Raw genomic sequence first — 18,700 nt, 5'->3', positions numbered from 1 at the left:
TTAACCCTGTGCAAGTGAATGTGTTTGAGTGAGTTAAAATCTTACCCTAAACACTGTCTAGTTGTTTGCATGCAATAAAATGCATCACTTGATTTTATTTTGTTTACGCCTCAATGAATTACTTATTGTGATTCAGTTGTAGTTGCACTTTTCATCTTCTCCCATTTGACTTGGGGCCACCACAATGCTGGTTGCCCTTCTCCCTCTCCTCCTGCCAGTCACTCATTCCTCTTCCAATCCCACTGCATTTAAGTCTCTCGCCACCACATCTTTCCACCTGATCTTAGGTCTTCCTCTTCTCCTTCCTGGTATCTCCTCATTCCTGGTAGTTCCATCTCCACCACTCGCCTTACCACTCTCTCTCCACAATAGATGACCATATCATTTCAATCTCTTCTCAGCTACTTTCCTTGATGCTCCCACAATTTTCACCTTTCTCATTACCCCATACATCTATCTCAGCATCCTTATCTCATTACTATCCAGTCATTGTTCTATGTTTTTAGCTGAATTAAATTTTTAACTCTTTCATTGACTGAGTCAACGCCACTTATGTACAGTTGGGAAACAGATTGCTCTAATAATCCACTTGTGGGGCACTTAATTTGGAGGGGGGAATGTAATTCCAACAATTTAGCCTTTTAATGAGCATTCATGAGATGCAAAGGAATACAAATGTGGTTACCGACATAAATCAGCTGAAACTTGAGCCATCTTTAACCCACTCTCACAGTCAGGAGAACAAAATTCCCACCAACGGAATACTGACTTTTCCCATCATGCGAACTATAGTACCCCTGATTCCCGCCACTGATAGGAGTGGAAAATTCTGCCCTTGGAATCTTGGAATCGTAGAATGAAACTGCCCAAGAGGCAACAATTTGGTCCATCATGCTTATGCCAGCTTTTTGAAAGAATTATCCCCTTAGTCCCATTCCCCTGAGATCAAACACAATAAATCATACAGCACAGAAAATTTTTCCTTTTCAATTATTTATCCAGTTCTCTTTCAAAAGTCATTATTGATTCTGCTTCCAGCACCCTTTCAGGCAGTAAATTCCAAATCATAATAATTTGCTGCATAAAAAAAATTTCCTGACCTTGCCTCTGATATTAATTATCTTAAATCTGTGTCTTCTGGTTACCAGCCCTTCTGCCTCTGAGAATAATTTCTCCTTATTTACTCTATCAAAACACTTAGGGCTGAATCTTCTGCTCAGTGAGCGGGCCCCGTCCCCGCTGGCCAAGGCGTAAAATGATGCGGGGCGACATCGAGCATGCATCCCAACGTCACTGCGCATCATTTAGATTTTCAGTTCGGCGGGCGCACAGCCGTCTTGGGACATGTCTTAATTTTTTTTTCTTTATTAAAATTTAAAACTGAATTAGCTTATCCACTCTCCCTGTTGCTTCATCAAAGAAATCAAACAAGTTGATCAAACACAATATGCTTAAATCCGTGTTCACTTTCATTTAATCCATTTATTTGGGCCCTCAACCTTCTCAAATAGATCTCATAAAGGGTTAAAAGAAGTTTCTTTTTCCTGGAGGCTAAGCGGGGAAAAGAATCATGGGTTAGGTATGGTTATGTATTGGTTAGCTGTAGTTGTACCATGATTTGGTTCTTTTAGTTGGGAAGGATCCATTATTACATTTTTAAGTTTTTGGTATCAGCATTAATCTTTACTCTTGTTTCTTTACTGACTTTAATAAAGTACCTTGCAAACAGACAAGCGTGAATATTGATTTGGGGAATATGAATATGCTGCATTGTGAGATGAGAAAGAGGATTCTCTGCAAGCACAAATGCAAGTTCAAATGATCCTTAAGTCATTTTGGCCACACTTTGTCATATTTTTATCATGGCATAAAGGCAGCAATCTCTCATAACGGATTTTGTACCTAAGTTGTGGGTTCATTTATTAAGACTAGGCTCATGAGAACATTTATGCAAATGTAGAAAACTTGAAAACATCAGCAGCAGAACTGCGTGTGCTGTACTCTACACAAAGGCCTGAGTGAAACTGAGACTGGATCACGTGACACACTTTCCTTCTATTGATGGCATGCTGCTATCCCTTAAAGGCATATTACAATACACTTGTCACAACGCTGCAAACTGTATCTGGATATCAGAACAGACTTATCTTTGGCGCATGGGCTTCACAAGACAGACTGCCACAGAGTTATAATATCTGCTGATGAATTATCAACACAAGGCATCTGGGTCAGGGACAGCTATTTCCATGGAAATGAAGGCTACTGGAGCATGAAGTGTTCATGCTACCAGCCCATTCCAAGTTGCTGTAGGAGACATTTACCATAGCCATGCAGTCTGCAGTGCGCAAAGAAGTGACAACCACTATGTTCGCAAAAGGTAAACTTCTTGTGGAAAAAGGCAATATGCAGCAGTGGCAGGGTTTCTTTGAGTGGGAATAGTCACATATGACAACTATGTGGGAAGCAAGATTCTTCAGATCAAACTTTTGACAACTATGATTTTAAAGTCATCATCATGCATATTATGTAGGTAGCATCCACAATGGCTTTGTGCAGTTTGCTGTTTAGGCGCTCACATTTTTGAGGCTCTGAGGAAAAGCAGACTATCTTCTGAATCCACAATGGTGCATCTTAGGCTGGATGCTTCAGCACCTGTTTCTTCAGCTACCACCTCCACACGAGCATATTTTGCGCCTTGTGCATAATGAAAGAGAGCATGCAAAAGGTTCTGCACAATTCTCAAAATGAATGTACACAAAGCACATATAAATCATCCTTAAATTCTGTGATTGTGATTAAACGTAGCATGTTACCAAAAGGTTACATGTGAAAATGTGGCAACGTCACAACATGAGTGTACATTAGCAGTCACTCCTTTGAAAGCTAATGTTGTGTGATATTTATCATTACAAGTACTAATCAAAACCTCATCAATAGCTATTACAAATAAATTTAGGCACCAAAGGTAAAACCTCATCTATCTAGTTGACTTAAGAATTATCACTGTAATGGGATCCACCTTTAGATTTTAATATACAAAAGTTAAATATATTAATAAGCTCAATGAATGAATTGAGAAATACATTTTTAAAGATAAATTGTTGGTTAAAATCGCAGGAGCTGGGCCATGCAAAATCATTTCTCTGTAAGTACCAATACTGGGAATGTAAATCTCATTTATTTGCTTTATACCAGGGAGTAAAATAAGCTAAAACATTGAACCACAATGCTGTAATGTTATAAGTGAAAACATGATGCTTTGTGAATAACTGTTCAGTACCTTTATACAAAACCAAATGGATGATAGCAATAACTGAGTAGAAAAACATTAAAGTCAATTGTCACATCCCAACTAAAATACGTTCAGTTTGCTACACGAGATGCTCCATTGTTTAAATCCTCTTCCCAAATACAAAGATTGGATTGCTAGAGGCAAAAAAAAATCGAACAATAGGTAGACAAATATTTCATCTCAGCATTCAGAAGACTAAGTTCATAGCTGTCAATGTAACTGTTGAGAAAATAGATTGTTATAACAATTATCCACCTCTACTCTCTGCTATCAGTACCAGCCTTTATTGATTACATTACAAGTGAACACTAGCTCGATAACAGCTCCTGAAATAATCTGGAGAAAACAAGGTTGGCTTGTGGAATGGGAATGTTTTGACCTACTTTTACCATTGACAAGTTAATGTTTCACAAAGCTTTTATTCCTCCAGATGGTGGAATATTAGAATCCTATTTAGATTGCCAAATGCACCTCTTGTTTCAGTGTTAACACTGTATCAAGCTTTGCATACTACTTAGTTTTGTTATGGAACTCTTTTTATGCAGAACAGCAACTAACATTCCAAGATGCTTCATGGGAGCATTACCAGGCACAATTTGATACTAAGCCATATAAATAGATATTAGTTTCAGATGACCAATTTAGGATAGGTCGCCAAAAGCTTGGTCAAAGAGGTGGACTTTAAGCCAAAACTTAAAGGAGGAGAGACAAGCAGACAGGCAGAGATTTAAGTAGGAAATTCAAGGGGCAGCATTTTCCCGTTGGTGAGCGGGCGGTGGGCCCGCTTGCCGATGCGTAAAATGATGTGCATTGATGACGGGCGTGCGTCCCGACGTCACCCGCATCATTCTGATCCTCAGTTTGGCGGGCGTGCAGCGGAGTCGGCTGTGCGCCCACCGGACTGTCAAAGGCCTACTAAGGCGTGTTAAAAACTAATTAAAGTACTTAACTGAGCTGCCCATCCAACCTTAAGGTTGGCGGGCAGGCGAAGAGCCCAGGCAGCCTTTACATTTATCATGAAACCTCATCCACGGGCGGGATGAGGTTTCATGAAGGATTTATTAATTAAATAAAATTTTTTGAAAAAATTCATTGACGTGTCCCAGCTCAAGTGACACTGTCACATGAGGGGACATGTTTTAAAAGTTTTTTTTTCCTTTAGTTAAATTTTAAAACCTTAAACTGATCTCCCTGAGGCACCTCCGTGCCTCAGGGAGATCTCTGCACACTTTTGCGCGCGTGTGCGAAAGAGCACAGGGAACTACTCAGGAAATCCGCTTCACCCTGCCCGCACAGGGAGTGCTCAGCGCTTCCAGGCGCGCATCACAATGGGCGGGCCTTAACTGGCCCACCCACATAAAATGGCAGTGCGTCCCCAATCGGGTTTGCGCCCATCCCTGCACAACCCCCCCGATGGGCAGAAATTTCTGCCCCAGAACTTAGGGCCTGGGTACCTAAAGGACTGTTGGTAGTGGCGGAACAAAGAAAATTGGGGATGTGCAAAGTCCCAGATCTCAGATGATTGTAGGGCTGGAAGAGATTATTGTGATAGGGAGGCCATCAAGTGATATTTGAACGCAAATTTGTGCTTTTATATCTTGCACAACATTTCTATTACTCCAATAGTATTTAGATGGATGGATAATTCTAGAGTTGGAAATATTGTTCAGGTTGTAGTTGTATTTCTTGGGATAGCAGGGCACTGTTACAGGTTTGTGGCAAATTAATGCCACTGTACAACCACTGAATTAAACAAGGAGAAAGGATGCAACAGAGTGTGAAAATGTTATTAAAGTACTTGAAAGAAATTAGCTTCATTGATCCTGATGAATCTTTAACAAGCCTAGTCTAACTTGTGCTGGTAATTACAGTTTGGGAGCTACATGTTTTCTGACAGTATCAGAATGATCAAACAAATGCTACTGCATTTTTACAGGAAAGCCAACATTTTAGTTGAACCTGCTTATCCCCTTTTCTAGAACTTAGAGCAAACCTTTAATGCATATACAAGTCTTTGCCCCCTCTGTTTTTTTAGATTACAAAAGAAACAACCCCAAGTTTGTTAGCTTTTTCAGGTTTTCTAAAGGAGATTAGAATACTGCTCCAAGTTAATTTAATGAACTTAATAACTGTAGGAGTTGATTTTGACAATCAGCACATGAGCTGGAGGGAGAATCAGCCAGCTGCCTTTTTGAGCCAAATTGACATTCAGTCCATTTTGAAGGTTGTGTCCCAAAACCATTCTGCCAGTGGTCTCTGGCAATATCAAACAGCCCAGAGACCACCCTACTGGTACCAAGGTTCTCAGCTCTTTCTGGTCTCACAAAATCAATTTTAAACTTACTGCTTTTTCAGCCTCACTGCTGTGACAGGCATCTCTGTCCAGTTGTCTCACAATCTCAATCAGAGTCCTATATATGTTGTTGAACTCCAAATTGCTTATTAGAAGAGCTTGCCCCCCAAAATGGGCAAGCACTCCAGCCACCCAGGTGGTCTTTTACAAGATGGCATCAACTGGATTAGGAGTGGGACTGTGACAGTAGTTTTTTCCCTGCAAAGCCAATGGAAATATCCCCCAAGATGTTAGTGATGATTTCATAGATTATTAATGTTGCTGATCAATGCTGTTTTTTAATGTCAAATATTTTTGAGATAGTGAAATGTGGTTGGCCTTCTGGGTAGGGTAATACTTTTTCAGGGACTAGAATCTCCAATATGCTAGGTACAGGTGTGTTGGGCTGTTTTTAAAATATGTACCCTAGGCTTCTTTGATAACATTTTAAGTTAATAACTAATAGACACTTTGTATTTGTGCAGGATGCAGCTTTAATTTAATCATGAGAAAGGCACAATTCACGTGGCCCCAACCATAGTATTTATCTTCTGTGGTGCCATAGTGGAGATATTTCTTTTAAATCAGGCCAGTACCTGATCCAATGCAAAACAACTGCCCAAAACATTTCAAAGTGTGCCACATTTTAATTCTTGGATCAGATCCCAGACGAGTTTTATTTCAGAGGTTTAGACCGTTTCTTAAGGAGTGTTGCCTGGGATGAAACATTTAAGTTATGAAGTGAGGTTGGATAGACTTGGGTTGTTTTTGTTGGAGCAGAGAAGACTGAGGGGCGACCTGATCGAGGTGTACAAGATTATGAGGGGCATGGACAGGGTGGATAGGGAGCAGCTGTTCCCCTTAGTTGAAGGGTCAGTCACAAGGGGGCATAAGTTCAAGGTGAGGGGCAGGAGGTTTAGTGGGGATGTGAGGAAAAACTTTTTTACCCAGAGGGTGGTGACGGTCTGGAATGCACTGCCTGGCAGGGTGGTGGAGGCGGGTTGCCTCACATCCTTTAAGAAGTATCTGGATGAGCACTTGGCATGTCATAACATTCAAGGCTATGGGCCAAGTGCTGGTAAATGGGATTAGGTAGGTAGATCAGGTGTTTCTTGCGTGTCGGTGCAGACTCGATGGGCCGAAGGGCCTCTTCTGCACTGTGATTCTGTGATTCTAAGTGAGTGTAATTATCTCGAAAGTAATTAGAAAAAAATGGAAAAATATACATTTTTATTTCCTAGGAGCAAGCATTTAGGAGATGGTTGATTTTGTTTAACATAGCTGCCTGTGAGAATGTAATATTCATAGTCCCTTGGAATTTAACTTAGGTGGTAAAAGGAAAGAACTGGATAAATAAAAGATAAATGCTGAGACAAAGGTTCCACAAAATGCATATTAAAATAAAAATAGTTCCCAATAACAACAACAACCTTGTATTTATGTAGCTCCTATAATGTAGAAAAAAATCGCACAGCGTTTCACCGAGGCATAATAATAAAATAAATTGTGCCAAGCTGAAGAAAGATATAATGAAGACCAGAAGCTTTGTCAAAAAGCTGAGTTTTTAGCAGGGTAGAAACATAGGCCAGGATCTTACGGACCCTCCCACCCAGTGGGATATTACAGTCCCTTCGAACTGAGTGAAGGTTTAAATGGCTCGCTGCATCCGCCACGGAGGGGGGCGGGGAGACACGCCACGGAGGGGCTGTAAAATCCTGGCCATAGAAATGAATAAAGAAAACATAGAACACAGAAAGAGACCATTCACTACATTTCTGAGCTGTCTGAAGTGGAGCTATCTAACCTAATCCCACTCCCTAGCTCTTGGTTTGTAGCCATGTAGGTTATGGTATGTCATGTGGCTAGCCAAGTATTTTTTAAATGTGATGAGGGTTTTTTGCCTCTACTATTTCCACCATCCTCTAAGTGAAAAAAAAATTAAACTCCCCTCCAATCCTTCTGCAAATTACTTTAAATCTATGCCTCCTGGTTATTGATCTTTCAGCTGAGAGAAATAGGTCCTCCTTATCTATTATATCCAGGCCCCTCCTAATTTTATGCACCTCAATTAAATCTCTCCTCAGCTTCCTCTGTTCTCAAGAAAACAATCCCAGCCTATGCAATCTTTCCTCATAGCTAAATTTCTTCATTTCTGGCAACACCCTCTTTCTTCCCTGTACCTTCTCTAGTGCAAACACATCCTCCTCGTAATTACAGTGACCAGAACTGTACACAGTACTTTAGCTGTGGCCTGACTAGTGGTTAAACAGTTCTAGCATAACTTCCCTGCACTTATATTCTATACCTCCATTCATAATGGAAAATATCTCATATGCCTTCTCAGTCATCTTATATACCTGTATTTTTAACTTCAAGAGTATGTGGATGTGCACGCCAAGGTCCCTCTGCTCCACTGCACCTCAGTATCCCACCATTTATTGTCTATTCCCTTGCTTTGTTTGCTTTCCCCAAATGCATTACCTCACACTTCACTGGATTGAATTCCATTTGCTACTTCTCTCCCATCTGACAAGTCCACTGATATCTTCCACAGCTTTCTTCCTCACTATCAGCCGTGCGCCAATTTTTTGTATCATCTACAAATTTCTTAAGTATACCCTCTACATATAAGTCCAAATCATTTTCATATATACCAGGAAAAGCAAGAGACCTAGCGGTGAACCATGTGGAACCCACGGAAAACATGAATTTACAGTCACAAAAACACAAATCAACCATTAACATTTGCTTCCTGTTACTAAGCAATTTTGGATCCAGCTTGCCACTTTTCCATGGATCCCATGAGCTTTTACTTTTCTGACCAGTCTGCCATGTGGGACCTTGTCGATTGCCTTGCTAAAATCCACGTAGACGATATCAAATGTACTACCTGACAGAACTTCCTTATTAACTCCTCAAAAAATTCAACTAAGTTAGTCAGACACAGCCTTCTCTTAACAAATCTGACTGGCCGTTGATTAATTTGTGCCTTTCAATTTATACTGGCCTTCAGCAATTTTTCCAATAATTTGCCCGCCGCTGAGGTTGAGCTAACTGTCCTGTAATTATTAGTGTATTCTTTCCTTCATTTTTAAACAATGGTACAATGTTAGCAGTCTTCTAACACCGTGCATATAGCTAGAGAGATTTGAAGAATGATGGTCAGAACTTCTGCTATTTCCCCCCTTGCTTCTCTTCGCAACCTGGAATATATTTCACCCAGGCATGATGACTTATCTACGTTCAAAAAGTTAAACTGCTTAATCCCTCAATATGTTTATGCCATACATTATTACACACTCCTCCTCCTTAACTACAATGCCTGCATTGTCTTCCTCTTTTATGGAGACAGACCCAATGTATTCATTAAGAGCCATACCCAAGTCTTTTGCCTCCACACACAGGTTATTGATTTGGCATCTAATAGGCCCTACTTTTTCCTTAGTTACTTGGTTGCTATTTGTGTATTCATAAAACATTTTTGGACTTTCCTTGATTTTATTTGCAACATCTTATAGGAAAAAGAGAGCACAGATGCAGAAAGGTTTAGTAAAGAATTCCAGATTGTAGGGTGAAGGTGGCTGAAGGCACCTTCAACCAATACTGTGGTGAAACTGGGTGGGGGGTTGATGTGGGGCATGTACATGCTATTGAGTCAGAGATGTGGGGAATTTAGGATAGGTCATAACAGTAGGGATTTGTATAGTTAGCAGGAAATGTGAGAGCCTGAAGGGATTTAATCATAGAAAAGATTGGTTTTGGGGATTGAAAACCAATGTTGTTCAGCAATGGCAGGGATGATGGGTGAGCAAAATCTGATGCGGATATAAAAGAGACTGGGAGGTTGACTAGTAGAGAATTTGAATAGTTTACTTTCAAAATGACAAAGGCTGAGTTTGACGCAGAGGTGGATGATATTATGGAGGTAAAAGTAGCCAATCTTTGTGTTGGATAAAATATGAGGATGCAAACACATCTTGGAGCAGAATTGAATGCCAAGGATATAAGCAGTTTGGTTCAGCTTGAGATAGTGGTCAGAGAAGGAGACAAAGGGTGGAATTTTCCCTGCCCACTGGTGTTGTTTGGTGGCGTGAGCAGACAATATGGTGAGAAGGCCAAAAATCGATTTTGCAATGTTGTGAAACCAGTTTGCAATCGTCCAACCTGCCCATCAATGGCTGGAAATGCGGCCCGCCATCAGACGTCGGGAACCTCATTGTAATACATCTGTATATCATTATAAGCCCATCCCACCAGAATCATCCCCCCCACATTGGATCATCCGAGTACATTGGTGTGATTGCACACCAAAGCGTTTCACAACAGAATATATAAGGTGTGTATTTGGTGGCCTGCACTTCGAGGGGAACTCGGAGGTGAGTGCACAGCAACATTGCACAATGCTTGCGAGGGTCGCCTGTTGGACTTCAAGGTTGATGTGTGTTGGGTGGCGGGGGGTGGCAAGGGCTGCCCTGCGGTTGAGGCGATTTGGGGAGGGAGCAAGGGCTGCACTGCGGATGATGGTGGGGCACAAGCGCATCTGGGGGGGGAAGCGGACACGCATTAGGGAAACTTTGTGTAAAGTGACCATCCCTCAGCAGCTGAGACAATCAAAATCCTTGATTTTATTTGCAACATCTTTTAGGAAAAAGAGAGCACAGATGCAGAAAAGTTCAGTAAAGAATTCCAGATTGTAGGGTGAAGGTGGCTGAAGGCACAGCCAACCAATATTGTGGTGAAACTGGGCGGGAGGTTGGTGCGGGGCATGTACATGATATTGAGTTAGAGAAGTGGAAAATTTGGGATAGGCCATAGCAGTAGGGTGTTGTATAGTTCGCAAGGAATGTGAGAACCTGAAGGGATTTAATCATAGAAAAGATGAGTTTTGGGGATTGAAAACCAATGTTGTGCAGTAATGCAGGGATGATGGGCACCTACATTGACATACTATTGTACTTATTAATCTCGTACTAACAAAGCTACCCCATCACCCTTTCTTTCCTGCCTGTCACATACCCCTGAGTATTTAGTTCCCAACTTTGATCTCCTTGTAACAATGTCTCCATAATGTCTATAAGACCATACCCATTAACCTCTATTTGTGCCGTTAATTCATTTACGTTTTTCCGAATACTATGAGCATTTAAGAGCCATTAATTTTGCCTTTTTAATATTTTTCCCCCTTTGACCCTATTTGCTGCTTTTTTTTTATTTGTACACTCTGTCCTTTCCTGTCACACTTTGGGAATCATTATCTAAATAGCTGCCCTACATTGCTGCCATATCCTTTTGCTTTATAAGCCTATGTATCCCCTCTTCAGAACCCTCCTCCCCACCTCTATTTAGTTTAAAGCCCTCTCTACAGCATTAGTTATTCAATTTGCCAGGACACTGGTCCCAGCATGGTTCAAGTGAAGCCAGTCCCACCAGATCAGCTCCCTTCTACCCCAGTACTGGTGCCAGTGCCCCATGAACTGAAACCCATTCCTCGCACGCCAATCTTTGAGCCACACAGTTAACTCCTCAACTTTATTTACCCTATGCCAGTTTGACCCGTGGCTCAGGTAGTAATCCCAAGATTACCTTGGTGGTTCTGCTTTTTAATTTAGCTCCTAACTGTTCAAATTCTTTCAGCAGAACCTCCTTTCTCGTCCTATCGATGTCGTTGGTACCAACGTGGACAATGACAACTGGGTCCCTCCCCTCCCACTCCAAGTTTCTCTCTAGCCCTGAGGAGATGTCCTTAACCCTGGCACCGGGCAGGCAACACAGCCTCCAGGATTCATGATCATGGCTGCAGAGGACAGTATCTATCACCCTAATTATAATGTTCCCTACCACTACTACGTTCCTATTTCCTCCCCTGACTTGAATGGCTCCCTGTACCACAGTGCCGTGGTCAGTTTGCTCAACCTCCCTGCTCTTGTGCACACAGCTTGCAAGAACCTCGTAACTGTTGGACAATTGCAGGGGCCGAGGCTCCTTGAACGCTACACCCTGGGTCCCCATACCTGCCTCACCTGCACTCTCACCCTCCTGTCCCTGATCACAGACCAAATATGAATTACTTAATCTGAGGGGTGTGACCGCCTCCTGGAGTAAAGTGTCCAGGTAACTTTCCCCCCTCCCTGATGTGGCGCAATGTCCACAGCTCGGATTCCAGCTCCTCAACTCTGATCCAAAGTTCCTCGAGCTGCAAACACTTACTACAGTGTTCACTCTGGATCACCTTGGTATCCAGCAGCTAACACACGCTGCAGCAGCAATACATCACCTGCCCTGCCATCACTATCGTATTTTATTTAATTTATTAATTAATTACTTTAGTATCCCTGCTCTTTACACTTTGTTGTAATTATTTTTCTACGCCATATCAATCTTGTACTTAACAAATTATTTTTAAGAAAAAGAGAGAACAAAAAGATTAGAGGCCTAAGCACAAAGCGCTCAACTCCGGTATTCTATTTTAAGTTGCGCTCAAGTGCTAAATTGCACTAAATTGGCTACTTATATATGCTCCTAACACAAAAGGCCTATCTGAGTCACTTAATTTTAATGCTTCACGAAGTTGTGTGTCATCCTTGTGCGGGGGCCATGCTAATCTTCTCTGTATCGTTCCAATTTTAATGAGGGCCCCATTTCAGCTTGTTCTTAATTAAGCTGCTCTTTCACTGGAACCCTTGGAAAAACCCTGCTTAAGGCTGGCAACTATAGAATTTAAACTGTGGATTTCAGTTTAATACCAACTACGAAGTAAATTGGGTTTGTACAAAATAAAAATTTAGACTTTCCTACCCAACAACTGCATGCACGCAGTCCTAGGTTAAACTGAGTTTGCTAGCTGAATTTATATGCTCCTAACACAGAAGGCCTAGCTGAGTCACTTAATGAGGATCCCGTTTCAGCTTGTTCTTAATTAAGCTGCTCTTTCACTGGAACCCTTGAAAAAACCCTGCTTAAGGCTGGCAACTACAGAATTTAAACTCTAGAGATCAGTTTAATGCCAACTACAAACTACAAACTAAATTTGGTTTGTACAAAATGAAAATTTGGACTTTCTTACCCAACAACTGCATGCACTTATTGCATCCTGATTTCAGCCAGAGTGAGACCCCTTCAGAATTTCTTGATTTCAGCCTGAAGAAACGTCACTGTGGAACTGCCACCACATCCGGCACAGTCCCTTCAGACCAACCTACAGGCCTGTGACCTCTGGCACCTAGGAGGGAAAAGGCTTCAGACTCTTGGCATGAACAAGCGCTCATGCATGGAGCCCTCATCAATCAAAGCCTCAGACACTTCTGACTTGGAAGAGGTCGCACATGACTCAGTCACATGTGCTCAAATCCTGGCAAGGCCTGAGACCTCTGAGTGCCCCTACAAAATATGGATTGCCTCAGCTGCAAATGTTGAGACAACAGCTTCTGAGGGGGTAGTAAGGCGGTGCGCAACATATGTTGGCTTGCCAGCGAGGTTCCAATCACCTGACCTAACAAAGGTTGATAAACATATGTCAAGAAGCTCAGAGGCACAACTACCTCTGAGGCTCATCAAAAAATGGTGTGTCCAAAATCCCACATCAGCCATCACTGAATTTCAGTGAATTGGCAAGGACTTAAAAGCCCACCCCATCTGGTTTCAAAAGTGCCAACAGTGCGACCATTCAACACATATGAATAAAGCACTCAAAACAATATACTTAGAGATAAACTTACAATGTCATAGAAAGATTGAACAGCTGTGCCACTTTTGTGCCATTAGAAGGTTTTGCATTTATATTTTTTTACCACTAAGCCTTGGTGCGACCTCAACAACCACATCTGAGGTGGAGGTAGCCTGCTGAGTGCTAGCCCTGCCGCTTGAGATGACCTTGATGGCTGTCCTCTGGTGGTCTGACGCCTAGAGGGCTCCAGCCTGCTGAGGGTCCCCTGCATAGGTGCAGGAGTATCCTCGTTGACATCACCTTCTGGAGGTATTGGTATCACTGGCAGAGGGGATGGAGCTCTCTGAGATGATACCCTCCAGGTGGAAGTCAATGCTCCTTTTTCGGAGTAGCAAGCGGTGACTAGTGGGGTACCGCAGGGATCAGTGCTTGGGCCCCAGCTATTCACAATATATATCAATGATTTGGATGAGGGAACTAAATATAATATTTCCAAGTTTGCTGACGATGCGAAACTTGGTGGGAATGTGAGCGATGAGGAAGGTATTAAAAGGCTTCAAGGTGAATTAGACAGGTTGAGTGAGTGGGCAAATACATGGCAGATGCAGTATAATGTGGAGAAGTGTGAAGTTATCCATTTCGGTAGGAAAAACAGAATGGCAGAATATTATTTAAACTGTGATAGATTGGAAAATGTTAATGTACAAAAGGAGCTGGATATCCTTGTACACCAAGAGCTAACCCTGAAAGATACCTGGTCATGGTAAAACTGGAGGCAAAGGGTATGCCAAGGCCAAGACTCGCTCCTCCAGAGCCGCTCTCCAGGTCCTCATTGGCCATATCTACTGGCTGCTGTGTAAAGGTCACTATGCCGAGCGTGTCGGGGCCAGAGCCCCCATCTACTTGGCCACCGTCCTTGAGTACCTGATGGCCGAGATCCCCGAGATGGCCGGCATCATGGCCCGGGACAACAAGAAGACCTGCATCAGTCCCCGCTACCTGCAGCTCGCCATCCCCAATGATGATGGGGAGCTGGGAGGGGTCACCATAGCCCAGGGTGGGGTCCTGCCCAACATCCAGGCTGTGCTGCTACTGAAGAAAACCAGCCACCCCAGCAAGGTTTATGCCTGAAGGGGCGAGATCAGAAAAAGATCAAATCACTGAAAACAAGTATGCAGGTGCAGCAATCAGTTAAGAAGGCAAATGGTATGTTGGCCTTCATTGTGAGAGGACTTGAGTACAGGAGCAAGGATGTCTTACTGCAGCTATACAGGGCCTTGGTGTGACCACATCTGGAGTATTGTGTGCATTTTTGGTCTCCTTACCTGAGAAAGGATATATTTGCCATAGACAGAGTGCAGCAAAGGTTCACCAGACTGATTGCTGGGATGGTAGGACTGTCGTATGAGGAGAGATTGGGCCAACTAGGCCTGTATTCACTGGAATTTAGAAGAATGAGAGGAGGCCTCATTGAAACATATAACATTCTGACAGGGATGGACAGACTGGATGCAGGGATGATATTTCCTCTAGCTGGGGGATCTAGAACAAGGGGTCACACATGCACTCTCCTGCAACTGATACAACTTTCACAGCATGAACTGGTACCCACATATTCAGTCCACATGTTCCATCTGGTGCTGAAGCCTAGAACCCAAACTCTGCCTGGCATACCCCTCCACTCACACATTTACATTGTTTGACGCCATCATGAGTGCCACTTTGCAGTACTTACACTGCGTCACTTGCAGAAGGTTATTGATCTTTTTGTGGCATTGGACCCAGTTTCGCTTGTGGACCCCACAGTTGGTCGCCTCTGCTGTAATCTCCATCCAGGCCACCTTGGTCAGGCAGGAGGGTTTCCTGCTTCCATCGCTGGGAAACAGGACCTCCTGCCATCCCCAGACAGCCTTGAAGAGAACCTGCAAACTAAATTGTGGGGCCACTTGTTCCCTGTGCTGAAACTTTACTTAAACTGCAGGTGGTTGCAGCAGCAGTAGTAGCTTTCGGGAGGTGGGGTTTGGTGTCGCTCAGCAGGTAGTTGCAGCAGCAGTTGCAGCTTTTGTGGGGAGGGGATGGTGTCAGATTAGCAGGTGGTCACAGCAGCAGTTACAAATTTCCAAGGGGGCAGATCAGCAGTTTGCAGCAGCAGTGACTGGATGCCTGTCCAGATGCCTTTTAAATATGGAGCTCAGACCTCCGACCCTGTGAAATAACAAAGAGGTCGATGATCTGCTGCCCTCCTGCACCACATGATTGGCCGAGTCTCTCGACTCTGCATATCTAATTGGCTGGCTGTCGCGTAATTGTCTGTGGCCAGCCATCCCATGCATTTCCGGTCCCGCCAATGGGAGACTCACAGGAACACAAGAAATAGGAGCAGGAGTAGACCACATAGCCTTTTGAGCCTGCTCTGCCATTCAATAGCTGATCCTGTACTTCAATTCCACTTTCCCGGCTGCTCTCCATATCCCTTGGTTCCCTGAGAGACCAAAAATCTGTCTACCCCGGCCTTAAATCTATTCAATGATGGAGCAGCCACAACCCTCTGGGGTAGAGAATTCAAAGATTCACAACCCTTAGAGTGAAATAATTTCTCCTCATTCCTAAATGATTGGCCCCTTTGTCCTGAGACTGTACTACCGTGTTTTAGATTCTCGACAGGTGGAAACAAACTGTCAGCCTTTCTCCTATCAAGCCCCATCATAATCTTGTATGTTTCAATGAGATCACCTCTCATTCTTCTAAACTCCAGAGATTTTGGCCCAATTTACTTACCCTTTCATCATGAACAATACCTTCATCCCAGAGAGCAATTTAGTGAACCTTCGAAATACATCCTCCAATGCAGGTATATTCCTCCTTAAATATGAACACCAAAGCTGCACACAGTATTCCAGATGTAGTTTCACCAAAGCCTTGTACAATTGTAGAAAGATTTCTTTATTCCTATATTCCAATCCCTCTGCAATAAATGCTGACATGCCATTTGCCTTCCTAATTGCTTGCTGGATTTGCACACTGGCTTTCTGCATTCCTTGTACGAGTACACCCAAGTCCCTCTAAACATCAACATTTACAAGTTTCATACCTTTTAAAAAAATATTCTGATTTTCTATTCTTATGACCAAAGTGAATAACTTCACATGTCTCCACATTATACTTTATCTGCCATCTTGTTACCCACTTACTTAACGGCTGGGATTTTCCATGCCCATTGGCATCAAGTGTGTTCGGTGGCGTGAGTGGACAATATGGCACGATCGGTTTCATGACTGCGTGAAACCAGTTTGCGATCACCCGCTCAGCCTGCCAATGGCGGGCTGCGTTCTCCACCATTGGACGTTGGAAACCTTAATATAATACATTAGCATATCATTATTAGGCCTGCCCGCTGGAATTGTTCCCCACCCCCCAGCTGGATCATCTGCACACATCGGTGGGAAAACACGCCAACATGTTTCACAACAGCACATAAGTAAGTGACGTGCACCTGGTGGGCTGTATTTTGCTCAGGACTTCAAGGTTTGTTTGCCTACCTTGCTTTGCTATATTGAAATAAATTTGCCACTTACATGCCTATTCTGCAAGTAAGCGTAATGTGGGAACAATTTCAAAATTTGTAGATGACACAGAACTTGGAAATATAATGAACAGTGAGGGAAATTTAAACAAGTTAAATCGTTTCATCATTAGCATATTTCAATGAATATCCTATCTTGCACTTTTGCCAGAAATTTAGATTTAACAGCTATGGGTTTCCCAGGGTTCAGGAAACATGGCAGTGAACTGAGGTGAGATTGACCTTCATGGTATTGGAGTGGTTAAAGGTCAGGAGGCCCTATTTGAATGAAAATTCAGTTCTCGCAGCTGCTTTCTCAGTAGGAATTGGTTTGGTAATAGTGCATGTTGTGAGAGACCTATTTGTATAGTTTGGAGATGTTCATACATTGGAGATATCATGATAGGTGATGTGATAGCTGATTTTGATTGGACTTGGAATGAGGAAGACAATCAACGTCATCAGCAACAAGGGCCTGCTGTGGAGGAAGCTGTAGGTAGCCAGCAGAGAAGGGAGCAACAGAGGGGTCAAAGTCACAGGAGGTACTACCCACCTAACAGGGTCTACAGACAGAGGCTCACTTCCTTGACCTATTAGAAGGGAGTTCTTATGAAAGCTAATATCAGGTAGTCACAGACATCTAGAAGAAGACCTGCTACCTGCTGGATCTGATGGCTATGCATTACCAGTGGCTGTGAAAGTCACTACTGCCCTCAATTTTCTTGCTGCTGGTATCTTCTAGGCCGCATAGCGAGACAGCGAGAATTTTGCAATTGGATGCACACAAATAGATAACAAAGGTAACAAATGGATTGTTTTCCAGGGTTGGGAGGTATGTAAATTTCCTTTGTGATGACAGTATCCAGGATGAGTGGGCACTCACATTCGCCTCTCTGCTGACTTCCCACAGGCACAGGATGCCATCAACTATACACACGTGGCATTTCAAACACCCCACGACGTTAACCAGGTCTCTTTGTCAACTGCAAGGGATGTTATTCCATCAATGTTCAGCTGGTGTGCAAACACAAGAAGAGGTTCAGAAGGCCTGCTCCAGATTTCTTGGGAGCTGCCCTGATGCTCTTATACTGCAATAGTACAACATCCTCAACATGTTCAGACCTGAAATCAGTTTTAAGGTGTGGCCACCAAACAACCAAGGATAATTTCAATCCTGGCTGATGACACCTCTGAGGAACCCTACCAGTGAACACAGGAGCACAACAATATCAACCAGATGTGTCATCAAGCAAATTGTCAGCATGCTCAAGTTGTGCTTCAGGTGTCTAGACAGGTCTGGAGGCTCCTTTCAGTACAGACCAGTAAGACTTTCTAGGATAATGGTTGCATTCTGCATTGTGCACAACATAGTACAGCAGTTAGGTTTAAAAGTGCAGAGAAATAAGCCACTTAAAACTCTTCATCTAATAATGTGAATATTTAGTTTATGGTTCTTGCATGTAAGAGTATAGCTTTTGATTTTTGGAATTAAAGCCTTGACTGTAGAAAATTGAACAAATGTAATTAAAGTAAGCTTGGAGTCTATTACACTTGAAAGGGTGAGGCCATGTTGACTTAAGAGGTTAACAGCTAGAAAGGTAAGATCATAAAACAACAAGTATACATACTTAGCTCAAGAAATGGAAATATGACGTCTGCAATCATTGCAGTAATGGCAGTCCAGAGAGATGTTTTTATTTTGGGAGTTAAAACTAAATTGGTTTAAAAGCATTTAGCAAACCATGAAAGGTTGTAAAACTCATTTACTTCATCAGACCAAAGTAGAAATTGTTAGTGAGGGATGATTAATCTAAAGGTCAGTTTGAGGACAGCCTAGAGCAGGCTACATTA

At 42.7% G+C, this 18,700-nt stretch overlaps 1 protein-coding gene and 1 pseudogene across 1 annotated transcript in view; one reads left to right on the top strand and one right to left on the bottom strand.

Moving 5' to 3' along the window:
* The window catches only part of LOC144682415 (disks large homolog 2-like), a 1,267,833-nt gene that overhangs the window by 823,336 nt on the left and 425,797 nt on the right, over positions 1-18,700 (top strand). The gene's annotated exons all lie outside the window — the stretch shown is intronic.
* LOC144683141 (U6 spliceosomal RNA) lies at positions 12,169-12,269 on the bottom strand (annotated as a pseudogene).

Source organism: Cetorhinus maximus, chromosome 7 (genome assembly GCF_964194155.1).
Source record: "Cetorhinus maximus chromosome 7, sCetMax3.hap1.1, whole genome shotgun sequence".
Lineage (NCBI taxonomy): Eukaryota > Metazoa > Chordata > Chondrichthyes > Lamniformes > Cetorhinidae > Cetorhinus > Cetorhinus maximus.
The sequence above is the reverse complement of the archived record's forward strand: the minus strand, read 5'-3'. Positions and strand labels throughout refer to the sequence as shown.